A 23,715-nucleotide genomic window follows, 5' to 3' on the forward strand; every position below is an offset into this window, starting at 1 on the left:
AGAAACTGCTAGCTAAGTTGAAAGAAAAGTCTTTGAATGCTAGAATGTAGTATGACCCTACTTTTGCTACTTCACCTATCTGTGTTACTGATAAGGATTATGAATTCTTTGTCAATCCAGAGTTAATCACTTTGGTTGAATCTGATCCTTCCATGGCTATGAATCTGAAACTGTTGTGGCACATCTTAGTAAACTAAATGATATAGCCACCCTATTTACTCATGAGGAAAAAAATTCGCTATTATTATATCCTTAAATTGTTTCCTTTCTCATTTAAGGGTGATGCTAAAATATGGTTTAATTCTCTTGATCATGGTTGTGTGTGTAGTCCCCAGGATATGATTGATTACGTCTCTGCAAAATATTTCCCCGCTCATAAGAAAGAAGCTGCCTTGAGGGAAATATTTAATTTTGTGAAAATTGAAGAAGAGAGTCTCCCACAAGCTTGGTGAGGCTTCTCACATTACTTAATTATTTGGCTGGTCATCCTCTCAAGAAAAATGAAATACTTGATATCTTTTATAATGGACTAACCGATGCTTCCAGAGACCATCTGGATTGTTGTGTTGGTTGTGTTTTTAGGGAAAGAACTATTGAGCAAGCTGAATTGCTATTGAATAATATATTGAGTAATGATAATGATTGGACACTCCCTGAACCAACTCCTAAGTGAACTCCTAAGAAAAGGGGTATTCTATTTCTCAGTCCTGAAGATATGCAAGAGACAAAGAAATCTACGAAAGAAAAAGGTATTAAAGCTGAAGATGTTAAGAATTTACCACCTATTGAAGAGATACACGATCTTGATAACCCGACACAGGTAGTAAAGGTAAATTATCTCTATAGATTTGATAAGGATGAAATCCCCTCTACTAAGTTTGCTAGTCAATGCTTGGATGAGTTTGATAATTTTATTGTTAAGCAAGAAGACTTCAATGCTTATTTTGGTAGACAATTGAAATGCAATGCTTATATGATTGAACACTTGAGTGATTATATGTCTAGAGTTAAAGGTGACCTTAAACTTATTAGTAAACATGCATCCATGGTTACCACTCAAGTAGAACAAGTACTTAAGGCACAAGATGATTTGCTCAATGAGTTAAATAATAAGAACAATGATAATGCTGTTAGAGTTATTACTAGAGGTCGTAAAATGACCCAGGAACCTTTGTATCCTGAGGGCTATCTTAAAAGAGTTGAGAAAGATTCTCAGAGAACTAATATTGATGCACCTAGTCCGTCTAATAAAAACAAAAAGAATAAGGATAGGACTTTGCATGCTTCTAGTGAACCTGTTATATTCATGCTCAACCTAGTAATAGTAATGATGTGGAAATGCAATCTGGTAATGAACATGAACCTAGTGATAATGTTAATGATGATGTTCATATTGATGCTCAACCTAGTAATAATAATGATGTAGAGATTGAACCAACTATTGATCTTGATAACCCACAATCAAAGAATCAACGTTATGATAAGAGAGACTTTGTTGCTAGGAAGCAAGGTAAAGAAAGAGAACCATGGGTTCAGAAACCCATGCCTTTTCCTCCTAAGCCATCCAAGAAAAAGGATGATGAAGATTTTGAGCGCTTTGCTGAAATGATTAGACCTATCTTTTTGCGTATGCGTTTGACTGATATGCTTAAAATGAATCCCTAAGCCAAGTATATGAAAGATATTGTTACAAATAAGAGAAAGATACTGGAAGCTGAAATTTCCACTATACTTGCTAATTATACTTTTAAGGGTGGAAAACCAAAGAAACTAGGAGATCCAGGAGTACCAACTATACCATGCTCCATTAAAAGAAACAATGTTAAAACTGCTTTATGTGGTCTTGGAGTCGGTGTTAGTGTTATGCCTTTCTGTTTGTATCGTAGACTTGATTTGAATAAGTTGACACCTACTAAAATCTCTTTGCAAATGGCTGATAAATCAACTGCTATACCCACTGGTATTTGTGAGGATCTGCCTATTGTGGTTGCAAACACTACTATTTTAACGGACTTTGTTATGCTTGATATTCCCGAGGACGACAGTATGTCGATCATCCTTGGTAGACCCTTTTTGAATACTGTAGAGGCTGTTATTGATTGCAACAAAGGCAATATCACTTTTCATGTTAATGGTAATGAGCATAGGGTACACTTTCCGAAGAAAAACCTCAAGTTCATAGTATATATTCTATTGGAAAATTTTCAACTATTACTATTGGAGGTTTTGAATTCCCTCTTCCTACCGTAAAAAAGAAATATGATATTCTTATTTTTGTGGACATGCATAACCCCGTTGAGGTAACATAGTGTTAATCAAAAATTCTCCGGTTTCATGTTATTCGGAAGAAGTTTGTTAACAAGACTTGATCAACCTTGTTAGTGGATTCCTTTTGATGAGCATGAGATGGATGAAGTTAGAAAACACAACTCTCTGTACCCACCATTTAGTTTATGTTATTTAGTTTAAATAAAGCAAAAAATAGTAAAAAATATGTTTTCTGAATTATCCTTGCAATAAAAAATACCCCAAAAATAAAAGTTCTCCAAATGCCCTGAAAATTGAGTATAATTTTTTGTAGAATATTAGAGAATTTCTGGCACTCAAAACACACCTGGGGGACCCACCATTTGGTCACGAGGGTGGAGGGTGTGCTCTACCCCCAGGGCGCGCCCCCTGCCTCGTGGACCTCACGTGCCTCGCTCCACTTATTCCAGTACCCACACACTTCGTCTTCTTCCATAAACATCATCACGTAGCTCAAACTCGTGTTCTTGCTTGTTTTGCTTCCATTTTTTATCTCCTTGCTCAAAGCTCCATTCACAAAACTGCTTTTTTACTATAAACATTAGGGTAAAACCCCCTGGAATTTTTATAAATAAAGAGAGCAAAGCTCAACACAATGTCTGACAGGCTTGAGATAAGCCTTAAGAAAAAACAGAAAAGAAAAGAAGAAAAGAAAACTAAGAAAAAGAAAAGCTAATAAAGGAAAAAAGACAGAATAAAAGGAAAAAAAACCTAGTCGAAGTAAAAATTACAACAAGGCTGCTAGCCAAGCAGAGAATTGCCCCACACGTTTCTGTTTCATTCTGAATCTTAGAAGCTTCAGTTCCTCTAGGTAAATGAACTTCCATCCTTGGAAAGAAGGAGCAATATTTTCGAAGATCTTATTGTTTCTTGTTATCCAAATGGCCCATGATCCAAGAATGATGATCTCCATAAAGAAAGGGTAGTTGAGCTTATCCTTCCGATCTTGGAATGGTTCTAACACTGATAAATTTGGTGTTCTTGTTGGGCAAATAAAATCCCAGCACCGTTGCACAAAGGGGCATCCCCAAAATAGATGATGTAGTGTTTCCTCTTGTTGGCAGCCTCCTATTGCACAATTATATGCCTCTAGCACAAAACTCTTTCTTCTCAGTAGGTTTCTTGTGTTGACTCTGTCATGGAGCAGTTTCCAGAAGAACACCTTATGTTTAGGCTGGCATGAGCTTTTCCAAATCCAGTTGAAGTGCGGAGGTGCTTGCTTGTGTCCAATCAGAACCCTATATGCTCTGATTGATGAGTAGAATTCATTCCCCCAAATGTAACTCCATGTGTCTGATGAATCCAGAAATTCAGAGTGTCTCGGAGAGATGCAAATATCCTCTATTTGTAAGAATTCTTGATAAGCTTCTATGGTGAGTGGCAGGTAGAAAAGGTCTTGCAAATATTCAGTGTGCACCACATGACGAATGTTGAGCTGTGTTTTTTACAAAGGAGTATAAGTGGTGAAATTTGTTCTTGAGAACTGAGTCATGCCATAAATCATCCCAAAGGAAAGCACTGATCCCATCACCCACATTGCATCTGGCAATAGCTTTGTAATGATCAATGAGAGCTAGGTTTGATTTCCACCAAAATGAGCCTACCATGCTTTCTCCTGGTAACTTCCCATCACTGTAATAAGTCTCCCAGATGATTTTGACCCAAGGAATGTCATGTCTGTTGAAGAATTTGTGCAGATTCTTCATGAGAAGGGTTTTTTGTGTGTATAAATGTCCAAAACTCCCAGCCCTCCCTGTTCTTTTGGCCTACAAACTATGTGCCAAGCCACCAAAGCTGGTCTAAGGTCTTCCATGTCAGGGCTTCTCCAAAGGCAGTGTCTCAAATATTTTATGATCTGCTTCTTTATAGTGATAGGGATGTCCAAACAGCACATGAAAAAGACAGATAAAGATGTAAGCACTGATTTGACCAAAAGTAGCTTGCCTGCTTGAGTCATGAAGATAGCTATGTCTGCTAGCCTCTTTGCAATCCTGTTCACTAGTGGTAGACATTGTTCCATAGTAGGTTTATAAATTTCCAATGGAAGACCCAGATAAGTAAAGGGGAATTGCCCTCTGGCACAGTGCAGAGTGTTTGTAAAGATGTCTACCCTTTCTTCAGCAATGTTCAACGGGACCATAATTGATTTCCCATAGTTGACTTTGAGCCCAGTAGCTGATGCAAAAGTATTGAGCAGAGTTTTCAAGCAGATGAGTTGTCTGGCATTTGCTTGCATAATTACCACAGTGTCATCTGCATATAGTACAATTGGGAAATGAGTGCAGGAGTTGATTGGAATTAGGGAAGTGATCAGATTGTGCCTCATTGCTTTGTTAAGAATAGATTGTAGCAGATCAGCAGCTAGCACAAAAATTAGAGGGGAATAAGGGTCTCCCTGTCTCACTCCTCTTCTGATGAAGAATTTTTTCCCAGGTACTCCATTTAGCAATACAGATGAGGATGCAGAGGAGAACAATGAGGTCATTCATGAAATCCATTTCTCTCCAAAGCCTTTTGCTCTAAAAATAGCAATGATTGCTGAATGTTCAATTGTGTCAAAAGCCTTTCAAAATCTAGCTTTATAACTAAAATTTCCTCTTTAGACTTGTGACGTTGATGAATATACTCATAAGCCCATCCTAGGCATCTTGAATCACTCTGTCTTTGAGAAACCCATACTGGTTTATGTGTACCATTTGCAAAATAACTCCTTGTAATCTATTGGCCAGCAGTTTTGTAACGATTTTGAGCACTCCATTTAGTAAAGAAATTGGCCTGAAGTCATTTGGCGAAAGTGGCACTTCTTTTTGAGGGATGAGAGTGATGAAAGATGTGTTGATGCTTTCAATATTAACATTGCCAGCATGAAAGGCCATAGTAAGCTCATAAATTTCTGCCTTGATGATATCCCAACAGTTTTAATAAACTCATTATTGAAACCATCTGGGCCTGGGGATTAGTCTGCTGGTAAGTTCTTCACCACATCATCAATTTCTATATGGGTGAATGGCTTTTCCAAGTCCAAGAACACTTGGGGATCCACATTGTTTTCATACAGATCATTAAGCTCAAAATGCATAGAGTGTCCATTGGATTGCCCCAATCTACTTTTAAAAGTCTCCCGCGGGATGGCAGCCTTTCCATCATGATCTGTGACTTCAACTTGCTCATTGTTTAAAAGCATATAAATTTTGTTGTGCCTATGTTTGATAGAAGCCTTTGTATGAACTTTTTTTGTGTTTTCATCTCCAAATTTCACCCCTTTAATTTTTCCTCTCTGCTTCCAACATATTTTCTGATTATTGAGCACTGTTAACAAAAGATCCTTTAGCATTGACCTGTAGTTAGCTTCAAAAAATGATAATTTTTTGTATTCCTCAATCAAGTCCCAGAGAAAGATACAATCATTCAGTTCAGCTATCTGCCCCTTGAGAGAGGATAAGTTTTTTGCCCATAGTTTTAGAGCTCTCCTGACATTCTTAAACTTGGCATTGATCTTTTTCGCATGATCAGTATGACCGACAGGAATGTTCCATGCAGACTGAACCACTTGCTTGAAATAGCTATGCTTTAGCCAATAATTTTCAAATCTGAACACTTTGGATTTTGGGATATTTGTGCCAATTTTTATCATGCAAGGAAGGTGATCAAAAATTGGTTTAGCCATGGGTAGAGCAGTGGAATCTGGGTAGCTGGTCATCCAAGCAGCAGAGGTAAAAAACCAATCTAATTTCTCCAGGAGGGGGCTGTCCTGCATATTACTCCATCTAAATTGCGTGCCTTTTAGAGGAAGTTCAATCAACTCAAGTTCACTTATAGCTTCATTGAACATTAGCATTTCATTGACATCTCCTCCAGGTTTATTTCTGTCCTGGGTGATCTAATGAAGTTGAAATCTCCCATGATAATCCAGTCCACTTCATTTGGCATTTGAATATTACCAAACCATTCAATGAATTCGATTTTGTCCTCATGATTGCATGGTCCATAGATGTTTGTAGGAATCCAGGACTTTGAAGAAGTGTTGCATGTAAATTGAATGGATAAAGAGAATTTGTTTTGAAAAATCAATTCTCCATTGAACAGTGTTCCATTCCAAGCAGTTAAAATACCACCAGAGGCCCCAATAGAAGGTAGGTATTCAAATTTATTAAATCTCTGAGGGCAAAATTTATGGATATAAGCCAAGTTAAACTTCTCCCTCTTTGTTTCCTGAATACAAACTATCCCAGGAGCACCTTCTTCCACTTTTTGTCTAATAGCCAACCACTTGTCTGAAGAATTAACACCTCTTACATTCCAGTTAAGAATATTCCATGATCTATTGTTACTCATCTAGAAATGAGGTTTAAATAGCTCCCTGTCCCAGGGTCCATCCCCTGGTAACACACACCAATTTGAAATTTGAGAGAAAGGATATACAACAGTGCTCAAGCAGGGTAGGTTTGCAATCAGGCATTGAACAGAAACAAAAAATTAATAGCATCATGCAGTTGGTAAACAAGACTCTCATAACATCACATAAAGAAATGCCCACTCTCAGATGTAATAACTCAAGATCACACACAAGTAGCATAATGTGAACAAGCAAAAGGTGCCTCCCATGACAATCATCCACAGTCATACAAGTTTTGATTTTAGATAACCCAACATACATATAGTCCACAGTTTCCAAAAGAGAGTAACATGGCACTCTGCTACATAGAGCAAACTCTTTGAGCAGCTCAATCATTACACAACCTTGGAGTGAGAAGCATATCTTGTGGCCTTTGTCACCTTGGCCACCTCCTCCTACCCCTTCTTCTTGGGTTTCTTGGAAAGCTTTTCATGTAACTCCTCCTCAGCAACCTTACAAAAAGATTTAGTGAGATTTTTGACCACTGTATTGTGAAGTATTGGAGGAACAGCATTACATGGTAAGCAAGATTTAGCATCACATGACTTTCTTCTATGACCATTATTATCTTTCTTAATCCTCTCACTTCTTCTTACCTTAGATTCTACCAAAGGCTCTTTCTCCTTCCTTTTCTTGGAAATAGCTTCTTCCAGGTGTAGAACTTTGTTAGGAGAAACTTGCTGCAGTGGGCTACCATCCCCACTTGAGGAATGAGCAGCAAGGCTAATTCCATCATTTTCCTTGCACAACCCTAGCATGATATCCTTACATGTAGGGGCATGCGATGCAGCACATCCATCAGGAATGTGAAAAGGCATAGTTTCTTCAGATTCACAATTAGAAGTCAATAGCTTCCACAGATCAGATTTAAGCAAATGCATTATCCATCCAAATTTATCAGGAGTCAACAATAACTGTGTGATGAAGTTGAACCAACTTACTGGGATCTCAATTTTGAAAGTGTTTGCAGCTCCCTGAGTTGCAGGAGCAAAGTGTTGAATCCAGAGGTCCAATCCTTCATCAGAAATTAAGTGTGAGCCATCAATAACTTCCATAGAATGTTGTTCAGCCAATGCATGGAAATCAAAAACAGTAGGAGAGCTTGGCAAGGAGTATGAGCTATAGGTACCTTTATTGTTTATGTCTGAAGAAGTGCCCACCTGAGGGATGGGGACATCTTCCTTGCCTTTGTTAGATGAGGGCACAGTCTGAGATGCAGGCACCAAAGCTCCTTCAGGTGAACTGACACCAGCCTCAAGAGAGGTTGCAGTAACATCTTGCTTGCCCTTGTCCAGCTCAAGAACAGAAGGACCAAGAAAATCAGCTTCTTTATTTCTAATGTGTAAATCTGTCTGACCAACATGTTGCAGGTTGAGTTGAGAGACTGAAACCGCAGCCTGCACCTCCACATCAGCCTGAATGGCCACATTATGAATCTGAGTGTTATCCACAATGTGTTGTGCCCCTTCGATCTCATCCTCCTCTCCTTCTGCATTATAGGCCATAGCAATGTTGAGAAGTCCCTGGCCAATTGGTGGCACTGGAAGTCCTTGATTTACCTCCTCACTAGCAGAGTGAGTAAGAGAAAAGATTCCATCAGATAATGAAACTGTAGCAGTGATGCTGCTGCTTGGGGCCCCATCCTCTAGCAGAGCAGAAATTTCAACTTGAGGTTGTTGGGCTTGAATTGGTTCTGGCTGTGGGAAGGCCCAGTGCTGTTCTTGTTCTGCTTGTTCCTCCCAGCCATCCTATCCTTCATTTTGGGCATGAACATTATGATCAGGTAGCGGTTGAAAACCTGGAAAGTCATTTGCATGCATAGGTATAGGGTGTGGGTCAACACCATCAGGTGGAATTGGGTCCTCATGAGCAGGCCCACTACCCAGCATTTCTTCTAGAAGAACTTCAACAGAACAGGTCCATGATTCCTCTTCAAAGTGCTCCCCCTTAGACCATCTAATGCTTTTAGGAATGTCTATATGCTTAGTAAACCTAGCTTTTACCACATTTTTTCCCTTAAGAGCATCCTCTCTCTCCCAACTAATGATCTTGCCCCACTTGGAAATGGCTGCTGCAATATCTTCAGAATTGCAGAAATCGAAGGGAACACCTACAAACAGTAACCAACAGGTCCTATTGAAATGCACTCTGCGCCAGTTTCTGCCCTCATTATGCTTGGTGAATGATATGACAACATCTCCAAAAGCATGCAGACCCTACCTGATGAATCTATCTCTATCTCTAACATGCTGGAACTCGACATATGCCTCCCCAAAAGGACATGGCTAGATTTCTCTAAAACCAACTTGCTCATCTTGCAGAAACTCTTCCAAAACCTCAAAGACATTGGGAAAAAATACCTCATTTTGGTGAGGATGGATGGAAGCAATCGCCCAGTCTTCATGTCTTTGTTGGTGATGAGCAACTATTGCTCGAGAAACCCCAGTTCGTCCCTCTATCGCTTGTATCTGGAACCAATGCGGCACAAACGGGAGTGGGTCGATGGGGATGTTAGCCATCGAGGTCAAATCCGGCGAGGAAACCACCAATGCCCTCTCCGACGGTGACGAGTGTAGAGGTGAGCTTGCCGAGGCAAGAGCAGAGGTGGAGGCAGGGAAGGTAAGTGCAGTGGAATGCGAGGAGGCAAGCGATGGTTTCGGCTGGAAGTTTGGGGAAAAATCCTTGACCAGTTCCTTAAATGAAGGCACCTGCCTAATCTGTGTCGCTGGCCTAGTGCACCGAATACAAGACTCCACCTCCCCGTCGGCCCAAGCTTCCTCTAGTGGGCTTGGAAACGAGCTGAAATTCAAAAAGGGCCAAAGCCCAGGCAGATTTGGAGCAGTGCAAAAGCGGGCAAAATGACCATTGGCCCCGCATGCATGGCAAACTACGTGATTATGCACAGACGAACGTTGCACACGTTGTGGCTCCATTTGCGGCCTAGCCTCAACGAAATTAATCTGCGATGAATTGTGATTAATTCCTTGATTGGAGCCCTCATGAATGGGCCCCGATAACCTCTCGAAAACTGATCTACCATCCCTGACCGTCGAGAAATAGCTTCGGCGATCACCAGAGTGAGGAACAACAGCCCTGCCAGCTCGACCCATTAAAGTCCATTCCTTATCAAGCTCAGCATAGTAAAGTGCTTCTTCTTGACGCCAATTTGGCCCACCAAAGTTCCATAAGCTAAACACCATTTCAAACTCTTTCTCTACAATTTTGCCCGCATTATAGATCTCAAACCCTATGGACTTTGAAGCAACCAAAAACTTGAATGACATGTACCTTAGGAAACTAACTCGAAAACCTTGGGTATAGCCCCCAAACATGGCATGGAGGGAAACACTAACCGTGTGAATATTGAGCTTGAAGGATGCTCGACCAAAATATACCACCAAAGTAAATTCTCTTTGACGAAAACCCGGAGAGAAGACCACCGGGTGACCAAAATTGTTCTTCATATCCGCTTGAAACTTCTTCCCACGATCAAAGTTGAGAGGAAAGGGAGCCATAGCTTGGAGGGGGTGGCTAGCAGGGCCGGAGTGGCCACTGGTAGGGATTGGGTGGCCGCTGGGGCCAAAGTGGCCGCCGACGCTAGGAGGAGGGAGCGCTAGGAGGAGGAGCACCCTAGAGTCTTGTTGTGATCCGTTGGGGGGTCTCACAAAACTTCTTTGGGAGATTGTTCTTCGGTATGTGACTCCTCCAATAGTCCAATTAGTTTTTGTTCTAGTGCTTTATCTATTGCAAATTTTTGCTGCTAAGGTGAACCTGTTCTTGAGCTTGCACGTCAAATTTATATGGTCCAAAGTAGTTTTAATGCATGATATAGCCTCTAGGCACTTGTGGGAGTAGTTGCTATCAATCTTGTTGAGTTTTGTTCACTTTTATTTTGAGCCACTTAAAATTTTAGAAAGTTTTCAAAGGGGGGAAATGTTGAAGAGATTGTTGAGAGGCTGCTCGAGCCGAAGCTCGAAGGAAAAGCAGAATGAAGAGAATAAAAAGCCCAAGTACAATCTTCCTCATATCGCAAAGGTTCGACCCTGTGAATGGCCTTGTGATGCATTATTGAGGGTCGCTGGAATTTACGATGACTTTTATTATTTGGCTAAGAATGCAGGCATCACCGACTTCATCCACGACCAGTGTGAATAGTATCTCCTACTCACTAATATTTTTGTGCAAAACTTTCATTTCCATGCTAGGAGATCACCACCTTCGGTGGACTTTTATTTATATGATGAGTTTAAGGAGATGTCACTCTATGATTTTTGTGTGATTTGCAAGTTGCACTTTGAGGGTAGTGTTGAGGAACAACATCCTAATGATGTGGATGAATTTATTGATAAAATTGTTGTAGGGGAAACGAGAAAAGTGTCAGATGCAAGGATTACTAGTGTACATTTTCCTGTTCTACGTTACTATGCAATATTAGCTAGTAGATGTGTAATCGGTCGCGGGAACAGTGGGGGCCTTAGTGCTCCTGACCTTGCTATTTTGCGCCATGCCTTACTTCGTGATAGAACTTTCAGTTTAGGCGCTATACTTGCTAAACGGTTGAGTCTGAACCGTTCAAAGGGCCCCATTTTTGGAGGTATCTTTGCTTCACGCCTTGCTAAATATTTGAGATACCTATTAGGCATTATGAGAAAGAGGAAAAGGTGATGTCCACTATTTTCTTAGACTATAAAAGTATGGCAGCACATGATTCTATTGTTAATGATAAGAAGAAGGGACTTATTTATAACTTCGTATTTAGTAAAACTACTTCTGAGACTATTACCTTGCCTGCACCATCTTTGTTTAACATACATTCAGGCACATACCTCATCATGCCCGATGACATTTATGCATACTGGGAGCTGACACGAGCCCCAGAGCCTGGGACTGAGCCATCTCCTAATCCATATCAGGAGTCTATTTGTCAGTGGGATCCGCAGGAGCTCGCTAACAAGTGGCACCCCAAGGACCCTCCTTAGTACACCGGAGAGGACCACTTTGATCCATGGGCATAGACCAACTTAGGCCAAAAGTCTAAGCTTGGGGGAGTACGTATTTCTCACTAACATTACATTCATGTTCACACACTGTAAGTGCATCTAGTGCCACCCCTAGTTTGTTTTGGAGTATTGACGACAAAGTTGGTTGAGGGACTAATGCGTTTGTGAGAATTGCAGGATAACGCAGGTAGTGTCCCTCATTGATTCGGTTTACCTACCGGAGATGACCCCTAAAAATGTATGAAGACATTGAAGACAATGGTGGTATGAGAAGATATTCATATTGAAGACTATGACATGAGAAGACATTGCGTGAAGACTATGGAGCGCGAAGACTATGTGGTTTCGTTGTTTCCTTTTCTTCTTTGTCGAGTCATAGGAACCACCGTACTGTTAAGTGGGGTCCAAGTGAACTAAGTCAGAGTGACTGAAGTGATGCTCAACCCAAATCCTATGTCTTCGAGCGAAGACAATGAGAGCAAATCTTATCCAGAGCTGGATGAGTCAGCTTTGCTTGTAGCCCAAGTAAAGTTGTCGTGTGTGTTTGATATCTGACCGTTGGAACACGTGTCAGTTCCTTAGTGACCCAGGGTCATTACGGACAAATCAGGTCGGGTTGCCTTGTGTCTATAAATAGCCCACCCCCTACACCATAAATTGGTGGCTGCTCAGAGTTAGTATACGGCTTTTGTCGTTTGAGAGCAACCCACCTCGAAGCATTTGAGAGAGAAATCCTTGCGAGGACAAAGCCCAAACACCAAGAGCCAAAGAGTGTTAGGCATCACTGAAGTCTTTCTGTCTATGTGACCTGAAGACTTATTACACTTGAGGATTGTGTATCCTCCAGCCGGTTAGGCGTAGCGTTCTGAGCATCCAAGATTCATTGTGGATTGCCGGGTGAACGAAGTCTGTGAAGGTTTGGTAGTCTACCTTGAAGACTTACTAGAGTGATTGGGCGAGGACTAAGTGACCTTAGCTCAAGGGGAATAAGGTGAAGACACGGTCTTCTGAGTTGAATCTCAGCCTCCCTAACCAGACGTACAGTTGTCACAGCAACTGGAACTGGTCCAACAAATCCCCGTGTCTTCAACAAGTGACTGGTTCTATCTCTTCCCTCCTTTACTTCGAGTTTGTCTTCGTGAAGTCATTGCCTATCTGTCTTATCTGTTTGACTTCATTGCTTGACTACTATTGTTGATTGGTTTCATACTATCTTCCATCCTGATCCTAGTACCTAGCTGCTATTAGTCTTCGTACGTTAACGCTATTGCATACTTGACTATGGCTTGCTTGTTGTAGTTTATCTTCCGCTGCATATCAATTAGGTCATTTCTATTGTTTGTCTTCGAAACTCTCACGTTTTGAAGACGTTGATAAAAATCGCCTATTCACCCCCCCCTAGTCGATAACTAGCACTTTCAATTGGTATCAGAGCAAGGTACTTCCTTGTTCTGTGTGATTCGGTTTAACCACCTGGAGTTTAGCTATGTCGACTGCAGGGATGATCAAAGTCTCCGCTGCCTGCCCCGTGTTCGATGGAACTGAATATCCCTACTTGAAGAATAAGATGCGCATGCATCTTCAAGCCATTGATGTCGACCTCTGGTATGTCGTCAAGAATGGCGTTCCCAAAACTGGTGAAGGTGTCACCCCTGCTGATGTCAAGAAGTTCATTCAACTGGACTCGACTGCAAAGAACATCATCTGTGGTCATATGACCAAAGGACAGTATGGCCGTGTGAGTGCTCTGGAAACGTCAAAGCTAGTCTGGGACTGGCTGTCCAAGGTCAATGAAGGCGTCTCTAAACAGAGAGACCAGAGGATCAGTGTTCTTCGCAATCTCTTCAACCGCTTCAAGAGAAACGACAATGAAAATGTCCAGCTCACGTTTGATCGCCTCACCGACATCACAAATGAGCTTCAGGCTCTCGGCGCCACTGAGATCACCAAGCATGAAATTGTCAAGACACTGTTGAGATCACTTGACACCTCCTTTGACACCCTTGCCCTCATGATACAAGAACGTCCTGACTTCAAGACACTCGATCCGTCTAATATACTTGAGAGGCTCAACACACATGAGTTCCAGCTTTCTGAGAAAAGAGATATCTATGGCCCCAACTATGGCCGAACTCGTGCTTTGAAGGCAAAAGTTGTTTCCTCATCTGAAGAAGAAGAATCTGACTACAGTTCTGATGATCCTGAAGACATTGGAAGGGAGATTGCTATGCTTGTGAAGAAGTTCTAGAAATTCACCAAGAAGAAGGGCTTCAGAAAGTCTTCACGATCCGGTCCAAGAAATGATGAAGCTTCCACTCAAGACAATAAGAAGAGAACATGTCACAAGTGTAAGAAGCCTGGGCACTACATCTCTGAGTGTCCTCAGTGGGACAACAAGAAGAAGAAGAAGAAGAGCAAGGAATATGACTCTGATGACAAGAAGAAGAAATCATCAAAGTCTTCTTCCAAGTCCACATCAAAATCTTCATCTCATAAGAAGAGCTCATCTGGCAAGGCTCGTGCTTTTGTTGGCAAGGAAATGGATTCAGAGGAGGAGTCTGCTTCTGAGGAGGCAGAGGTGGAATCTGAAGCTGAGTCTGACTCTGGCGTTGCAAGTCTGGCTCTAGCCACAGCCTACGTTGCCAAGTCCATCTTCAACACTGAAGACAATGACTCCCACACCAACGCTGATGATGACAAGGACGATCCTGCTCCCACCTTTTGCTTCATGGCACGCGGTGCCAAGGTAAAATCGCGCGATGCTTACATTCAAACATCAAGTGAAGATGACTCTGATTGTGAATCTAAACCCAGCTAAAACACTTGCTAAAATTGCTACTGAATAACAAAGGGCTATGGAACATACTCAAAAACTATTAGACAAAAGCGATGACCTGTTGGACGCGGAAATGACATGTTCACAGTCCTTAGTTGAAGACATAAAAAATCTTCATGCTAAGTATCAAGAACTTTAAAGTCTTCATGAGATGCTCTCAACCACTTATGAAAAGCTCTCCTATGATTATCTTCAAAGGAAGCAAGAGCTTGAGAAACTAAAAGCGACTCATGAAGATCTTCAAAAAGAGAATGAGTGATTTCGCGCTCAACAGATCAGTCCCGCTCAGGATGAATTTGAACCACCATGTCTAAAATGCATTGAGCGTGATAACGCTGCTTCTGTTGCTGAATGTTCCACTGCTGCTACTGTTGCTCTGTCTTCAACTTCTGATGTGGTAACTAACCCCTCATCTGAGGATACCACTACTATTGCTGATGAAAATGCTAGGTTGAAGACATTGCTTGAAACAGGGATGTATAAAAGTCTGAAAGGGCATCAGACACTTTGTGATGTCCTCAAAAAGCAAATTCTGAACCGAAACCCTAGGAAAGAGGGTGTTGGGTTCGAGAGGAAAATGAATGCTGATGGTTCCTACTGGAAGCCTGAGCAGTATCCCAAAACCACATGGATTGCTGCAAAGGAACCTTCAGTGGATCCATCCACTTCATCTGGATTTACCTGTGCTAATCCTATTATCATTGATGAATCCTTTGATGCAAACTATAAACTGTTCAAAAATCAGAATGGTGAAATGTTTGCCATGTATATTGGTACTAACTGCAGGAATGGACCGCCAATGAAGAAGATCTGGGTTCTCAAAAGCTGTCTTGAGAATCTTCCAGTGAATGTCATCATGACACCACCAGGGAAGAAGACAAACCCCAGACCAAAGGCATCATATGGTCCAACGGCTTCATACGAACACAGGACTCACTTGAGTCACCCTAACGCCAATGTTTTACAGGGAAATCATACTCAGACTCATGAATATGAGCATGTGTCTTCAAACCTCTATGTTCATAGAACTAAGAACTTTTCTGCTTATTCACATGAGTATCATTCATCTCCTGCAAGGCTATTTGCTAGGGCTTCAAAGCCGAAATTCTCAGATGCTGCACTTAGACTCATTGCTTCTAAGCCACCCCTGAAAATGTGGGTGGTGAAGAAGAATTAACTCTCTTTTGCAGAATGTGGTCTCCAGCCAGCAATCAAAGGCGTCCGATATAATTGCTGGGGACCTAAAACACAAAGGGACACATGATAAAATGACTTACTATGTATTCCACATATGAATCGCTTACCTGTTATACTGTGTGCTAACTTTCATCTATGCTGTGATAATCCAAGTGTGCATCAACTGATTATGCTTCACAACATACATTGTGAAGCCTATCCTCCTAACTGCACTGTAGGGCATGTCACCAAAAGCTTCAGAATGGATTATTAACAACGGATGCACTAATCATATGACTGGTGATCGAAGTCTTCTCATGGACTCAACATTACGTCCATCCGACAAGAGTCAAATCACATTTGCTGACACTGGTAAAGGCAAGGTATTGGGTCTAGGTAGAGTTGCAATCTCAAAGGATCAACACATGGATAAAGTGATGCTTGTTGAATCCCTTGGATTCAACTTAATGTCTGTCTCAATGCTTTGTGACTTAAACATGATTGTGATATTTGGAAAATATCGTTGCCTTGTACTAATGGAATCTGACAAGTCTCTAGTCTTTGAAGGGTATAGGAAAGGTGATCTATACATGGTAGATTTCTCAGCAGGTCCACAGCTTGCCGTATGTCTTCTTGCAAAAGCTTCAGAATGCTGGCTCTGGCATCGAAGGCTGGGGCATGCTGGCATGAGGAACTTGCACACTCTCGTCAAGAAGAAGCATGTCATAGGCATCAAAGGTGTCAAGTTCAAGAAAGATCATTTGTGTGGTGTTTGCGAAGCTGCGAAGATGACGAGAGCCAAGCACCCCTCGAAGACAATCATGACGACATCTCAACCCTTTGAGCTGTTGCACATGGACTTACTTGGCCCTAGTCACTACTCCACCCTCACAACAACGGCGTGTCTCTATGGCTTCGTCATTGTTGATGACTACTCAAGATATACATGGGTGCACATAATTCTCTACAAGACTGAAGTACAAGATGTCTTCAAACGATTCGCCAATCGAGCAATGAAAAATTATGGCGTAAAGATCAAGCATATCAGAAGTGATAACGGTACTGAATTCAGGAACACCGGCCTTGATCTTTATCTGGATACAATGGGAATCACTCATGATTTTTCTGCTCCTTACACACCTCAGCAAAATGGCATTGTTGAGCGCAAGAATAGAACCCTCATTGAGATGGCTCGAACAATGCTCGACGAGTACAAGACACCAAGAAAGTTCTTCACATCATCAATCGTGTTTACATCCACAAGCTTCTGGGCAAAACATCCTATGAGCTCCTTACTGGCAAGAAGCCAAATGTCAGCTACTTCAGAGTCTTTGGTGCTAGGTGCTGGATCAAGGATCCCCATCACAAGTCAAAATTTGAACCCAAAGCTCACGAAGGCTTCATGCTTGGCTATGGAAAGGATTCACACTCCTACAGAGTATTCAACCTCTTCCACTACAAAATCGTTGAAACAGTGCATGTGCGATTTGATGAAACCAATGGTTCACAACGAGAGTTCCTGCCAAGCACACTAGATGAAGCTCCTTCTAGTGAATCTATCAAGCTGATGGGAACTGGTGAAATCATGCCTTCTGAAGCATAGCCTGAAGAGGAACTTATCATCTCTGCACCAAATCAACCTGAGGACAATGCTCAGACCGAAGACAATCCTCCCAATGATGACAATGATCAGCAAGAGCAAAGTCTTCGTCCTGTTCATCCTTGAGTTGCAAATGAAGTACAAATCGAGAAGATAATTGACAGCATCAATGCGCCTGGTCCGCTTACTCGCTCAAGAATAACGCAGTTAGCAAACTTCTGTGGGCACTTTTCATTTGTGTCAATATCAGAACCCAAGAAAGTTGCTGAAGCTTTTATGGAACCTGAATGGATTCAAGCCATGCAAGAAGACCTTCAACAGTTCAAGCTGAATAATGTTTGGGAACTTGTCAAGCGACCTGACCCTCGCAAGCATAACATTATTGGAACAAAATGGATATATCGGAACAAGCAAGATGAGCATGGTCAAGTCGTCAGAAACAAAGCACGTCTTGTGGCTCAAGGATATACTCAAGTTGGAGGAATTGACTTCGATGAAACATTTGCTCCTGTTGCTAGGCTTGAAGCTATTCGCATACTGCTAGCCTATGCTAATCATCACAACATCTTGCTATATCAAATGGATGTGAAGAGTGCATTTCTCAATGGCAAGATTGAAGAAGAAGTATATGTCGCTCAACCACCTGGCTTTGAAGATCCAAAACATCCTGATATGGTGTACAAGCTAAACAAAGCACTGTATGGCCTCAAACAAGCTCCTCGCGCATGGTATGATACGATCAAAGACTTCCTGAAGAGCAAAGGCTTCAAACCAGGATCCCTCGATCCCACACTCTTCACGGAGACATATGATGGCGAACTGTTTGTGTGCCAAATATATGTGGATGACATTATCTTCGGCTGCACCAACCAGAAGTATAGTGATGAGTTTGGATACATGATGCAAGAGCAATATCATATGTCCATGATGGGAGAACTGAAGTTCTTCCTTGGTCTTCAAATTCGTCAGCAAAGCAATGGCATCTTCATATCTCAAGAAAAATACCTCAAAGATTGTCTGAAGAAGTTTGGAATGGAAGACTGCAAAGGTTATACGACGCCAATGCCAGCCAAACACCACCTTGGTCCCGACGACAATGGTAAAGAGTTCGATCAAAAGGTATGCCGCTCCATGATTGGTTCTTTACTTTATCTATGTGAATCTAGGCCAGATATTATGCTTAGTGTTTGCATGTGTGCTTGATTCCAAGAGGCACCAAAGGAATCGCATCACTTAGCTGTGAAGCGAATTCTTCGATATTTGGCTTACACCCCAACACTCGGATTATGGTATCGCAAGGGCTCAAAGTTTGATTTGGTTGGATTATCGGATGCTGATTATGCTGGTGACAAGGTGGATCGCAAGTCTACATCAGGCACATGTCATTTTCTTGGTCGATCACTTGTTTGTTGGTCTTCAAAGAAGCAGAATTGTGTATCACTGTCAACTGCTGAATCTGAATACATTGTTGCTGGATCCTGTTGTGCTCAGCTTCTATGGATGAAGCAAACTCTCAAGGACTATGGCATCAACCTGAAACAAGTACTTCTCTTCTGCGACAACGAGAGTGCCATCAAGATAGCCAACAATCCAGTCCAACACTCGAAGACAAAGCACATTGAAATTCGTCATCACTTTCTCAGAGATCATGTCATGAAGAAAGATATCAATATCATTCACGTCAACACTGAAGAGCAACTTGCAGATATCTTCACAAAGCCCTTGGATGAGAAAAGGTTTTGCAGGTTACGGTGTGAGATGAATATCTTGGAATCCTCTAATGTCCTGTGATGAGGCACACATCCTAACACTTATGCATGTTGATGACTTAGATGTGCAACACACAAAGTAATGTATATCTTCAATCAATGAAGATTTACACTCTGAGTGTGAATACATTAACATGGAATTTGACTTCGGAGCGCCACGATAATTGTGCGTCGTGTATGGGTCTAATACTTCCTATACGATGGGTAACGCCACCACCAAATTTCTCTGTTTGAAGTGTTTCACTCATAGCGTTACTTTTGCAAAGACTTCGCATTTGGTTTGTCTTCAATTTCAACTTATCTTCATGATTTTCTGCGCTATGATGATTTGATTGCTTATATATATATATACTAGTGTTCTGTCCTCTATAGCATTCACTTATTACTATGTCTTCAAGTTGAATCTTTTGAACTAAGTGAATGTGATCGGACCCTAATCTCTCTATGCTTTCTATCTCAAACTCTATCTGTCCAAATCATATGCATTCTATTGAAACTGTCGAATGTCTTCTCTGCGTCCTAGTCAGCAGAAGACACGTAGACAAACATCAAGTCCTATTTAAATGATTCATCTTTATTGTCGATATCCGGAGAAGCCGGAACAACTCTCCGACATGCCTGGCGGGCGTGGGAACATGGGACAACTATGAGTATGTTGCATGCTTGCCACGTGTCCAACAGATGTGAACAGACAGGGGCACCTGCATAATTGCACAGTGCCGCACACCAACTTATAAATACATGTCCCCTACGGTCAAGAAAACCTTCTTCCACCTCTCCACCTCGTCAAAAACCTAGCGCCACCGCTAGCTCTCGACGACGCCGGCGACGAAGCGCTTAGCTGCCGCGACTTCTCTGACTCCGTCCTCACGCCGGCCGCGGACATCGTCCTCTCCGCCGTCGCCGTAGGTGTCCCCCGTCGCCAAGTTAGGGCACGGTGGGCTGAACTGCTCGGTCTCCTATTCTTCCCATCTAGCAGTTCTTCGTGCGGTAATTATAACTCTATTTTTACCACCTTTTTGATCTTCATAGATTCATCCTATTTACCGAAAGAGGTTTCTACCTACTCAATGTTAGATCTATTCTGTCTGCATCTCATAATGCCTAGTCTATTCACTTAGATTTCCTATCTAGTTTGATTCCTCACTTGTACTTATTCACAGATTGGTACAAATCTGGAACCAACTCACCTCATATAAGTGAATATCTTCGCATCATGAGGTCAATGTCTTCAAACTGATTTATCTTCAAAATCTTCTGAGAATGCATATGACCTCTTCCCCTTCCCTCGCATCTCTAATGCTGTCACAGGTACATGTCCGTGGGAGAATCCCTAGGTTCTCATAGTCTGCATTCGTTTGCAGATCTTACAGCAACACATTGATTCTCCTGAAGCCAGTTCCTGTCTGACCAGCAAGCGAAAGCCTTTGAAGCCTTTGAACATATTAAAACCGTTCAGTTTGAAGTTCATGGCTGCAGAGAAATCAGTAAGGAAGGGTGGCAGACAACATCGTGGGGGAACGTCAAAGGATCTGCCTGATGATCTTGCAGAAATATATAAAACAGATCCTGAAGAAGATTACAATCAGCGCAAGACTCGAATCCAATGGATTCGACGCTATTGGGCTGAACAGTGGTACAAGTACAAGTTTGTGACCCAGGAGTACGCAGAGAAAAATGCTATCAAGAGTCCTTGGGGCTATATTCTCTATCAAGGTCTTCAACCCAAGAACAGAGCTAAAGCTATTGCACAAGATTTCTATCCTTGCATGGTCCGTGGACCACAGCCTGAAGAAGCCGACCCATCATCATTGCTCTGGTGTCGTGACGACAATCTCTTCAAGTGCAACTTCCAGTTTGCTAAGGCTTCGGCAAAGGAAAACAAGAAGTCACGGGGATTAGACTTCAATCCTGGTCCCTCTGCTCCCCGTGATGATGGCACACGTGAAGCTGAAGAAAACAGAATTGGCCCCTTTGCAAACCTTGATGGCCTCATCTCCTACATCTTGGTACAAGGTGCCAAAGTGGATCATTCTGACAATGAGGCTGATTCTGATGAAGCCCCAGCTCCTCCTCCAAGGCCGCAGAAGCCAAAGAAGATTAAGGCTTCATCATCAGCTGCACCTCCAAAAGCTTCTCGTGTGAAGCCATTGGCCACTGCACCTCCTGAAGCCAGTGTGCAGTCTGAAGATCAATCCCGCATCTCCAAGAAGATGAAGAAGAAAAAGCAACTTGTCAGGCATACTGATCAAGCCTTGACTCCTGCCGCCATTCTGCATGAAGAACCCATTGATCTATCAAGTGATGAAGATCTTGCTGATGATGCTCTTGAGCAACTGATCAAGAGCAAGGAAGAAGCAGAAATCTTCAACAACTTGCCTCTCTTTGACATGGCAATCATCCATAACTTCATTGATGAGTGGTTCGACACCCCCAATCTAAGCTTTGAAGATTTGCAACTTCCCATTGGCCTCAGCGTCTCTTTCAATGGCGCCATTGCTTCTGAGCTAGCTCTTGCTCAGCGCATCGTTGAGCTGAAGAACAAAATTGATTATGAGAAGGCTCAATTCAAGAAGCATGTGGAGAAGCTCAGTGTTCAAGACGTCAGAAACTTCAAGGTCATGCTGCATGAGCTTAAAGAAGCTTTTCTGAAGAAGCGCCAAGAAGCTCAAGGCTCTCGTGAGCGCATGAAGAGTTTGGCTGATAAGTGTGTGCTTGCCTACAATGAGGCTGAGAAGTGCAAGTCACTTGGTCGTCCTGGCATTGACCCCAGGATGGCTGCAAAGAAAAAGAAGAAGCTTCCTGCTGACCGGCCTAAACCTTCAAGCCAAGAAGCCCCTCGCATTATCTTCTCGAGCAGCATGACTGGCTCGAAGCCAAAGGTCACCACAACCGCTTCAGAATAGAAGAAGACGAGGGCTGCCGAGGCTGAAGCCAGAAAGAGGAAGAATACTGAAGCCTTTGATGCCGCTCCCTCCAAGAAGAAGCGCAAGACCAAGAAGAGTTGGGCTGCTCCCACAGAGCCCCTTGTTGTTGAACCCATCTCAGTGGTTCGTCCTGCATCTGCATCCCAAGAACTTCGCATGACTGTTCATGAGCCTGCTTCCACAGAGGCTCCTAAAGCTGAAGATATACCAGCAGCTGAACCCACCGCTGCTGAAGACATTGGTCATGATGACAATGTTGAAGATGATGAAGTTCTTCCTCAGATCGAATATAATGTGGTATCATCACCTGTTCGTACAAATAGCGAAATCATCAGCATTGGTCGTCCTCTGACGCCAATTGCTCAGGATGCATCGTGGGCTGATCACCCACAGCAACAAGACTCCCCCAGTACTCCCCAACAACAACAAACCACACCATTCGTACAAGTTGAAGAGGATGAGGACCTGCCCACTCCATCTCCAAAGGCGTCGCCTGTACTACAAAGGCTTCGCAAAGGACCAAGGCCTCAAGTCCCTCTTCCGAGCGTTCCAGAAGGAGAAGTGCACCATCAACCTATTGCACGTCAAGTGTTCTCTGAAGCCACTCCAACTGTGAATGTCTCTGTGTCTGAAGCACAAGCTGCTGAAGACAATCCGGCTGCATCAGCCGATGAAGAACATCAAGAAGAACGTGTCCAAACTCCCCCCATGCCTGAAGAAACAGTTCATGAAGTGAACGTGTCTGTGCCTGACCCTCCAGCTCCTCAAGTGGAGGTTGAAAATCCTGAAGCTTCCACTACCAACGCAAGTGAAGCCGATGATGTTGTCATGGCTGAAGCTAATGTGGAGCTTGAACCAACCAGTGTGCCTGAAGCTACTGAGGCCACTGCACCTGAAGCTAATGAGGCACCTACTCCTGAAGCACCTGTTGTGCAGCCTGAAGCCTCAGCTGCTGCCACTGCTCCTGTTCCGCCACCAAGGCCCTATACAATCGAGCAAGCATACAACCATGGCGAGCTAATCACAGTAAGATGGCCCATTCTGGTCCCTCCGCCTATTGTCTCTGGTCCTCAATTTGACTATCACATTGAGCATAGGCCTCAGGTCCAGAAGCCCAAGCCAAGACTACCAAGGTTTCCTGGTACTACCACATCTGTCGGGTCTTTCAATGCAAATGGCTTCAAGAGCCACAACACATTCTTTGACAGCTCAAAGAACCCCTACACGAAGCCAAGAATATCATCAGATCGGTTCTGGACTCATCAACAGCGAAGCTATTACTCCTGTGTTCTGTATGATCAAGGGCGCATTTTCCCTCATATGCACCTCGGCACTAAAGCCATTACTGGACTGCCCTGCTTAGAAGAAGCACTTGACTGCTTTCGTGATGCTGGGCTGCTCAGTTTTGTCATAGATAAAGAACACTGGAATGAAGAGCTATTGCTTCAATTCTATGCTACTCTACACATTCGCGGCTACAACAGAGATACGAAGACATGGGTTCTCGAGTGGATGACCGGAAATGTTCATCATGAAGCCAAAGCTCTTGACATCATTGAGCTTATAGGCCTATCCACTCCTGGAGAGCTCTATGAACCTGGCTGTCAAAACCACTACAATGCACTGGAGAGCATCTTTCATAAGCCTGAACCCAATATGAGCTAGATGCTGAGCATGATGAAGCCTTTGCCACGTGATGCTGAA

This window comes from Triticum aestivum, chromosome 2B (assembly GCF_018294505.1).
Source record: "Triticum aestivum cultivar Chinese Spring chromosome 2B, IWGSC CS RefSeq v2.1, whole genome shotgun sequence".
Lineage (NCBI taxonomy): Eukaryota > Viridiplantae > Streptophyta > Magnoliopsida > Poales > Poaceae > Triticum > Triticum aestivum.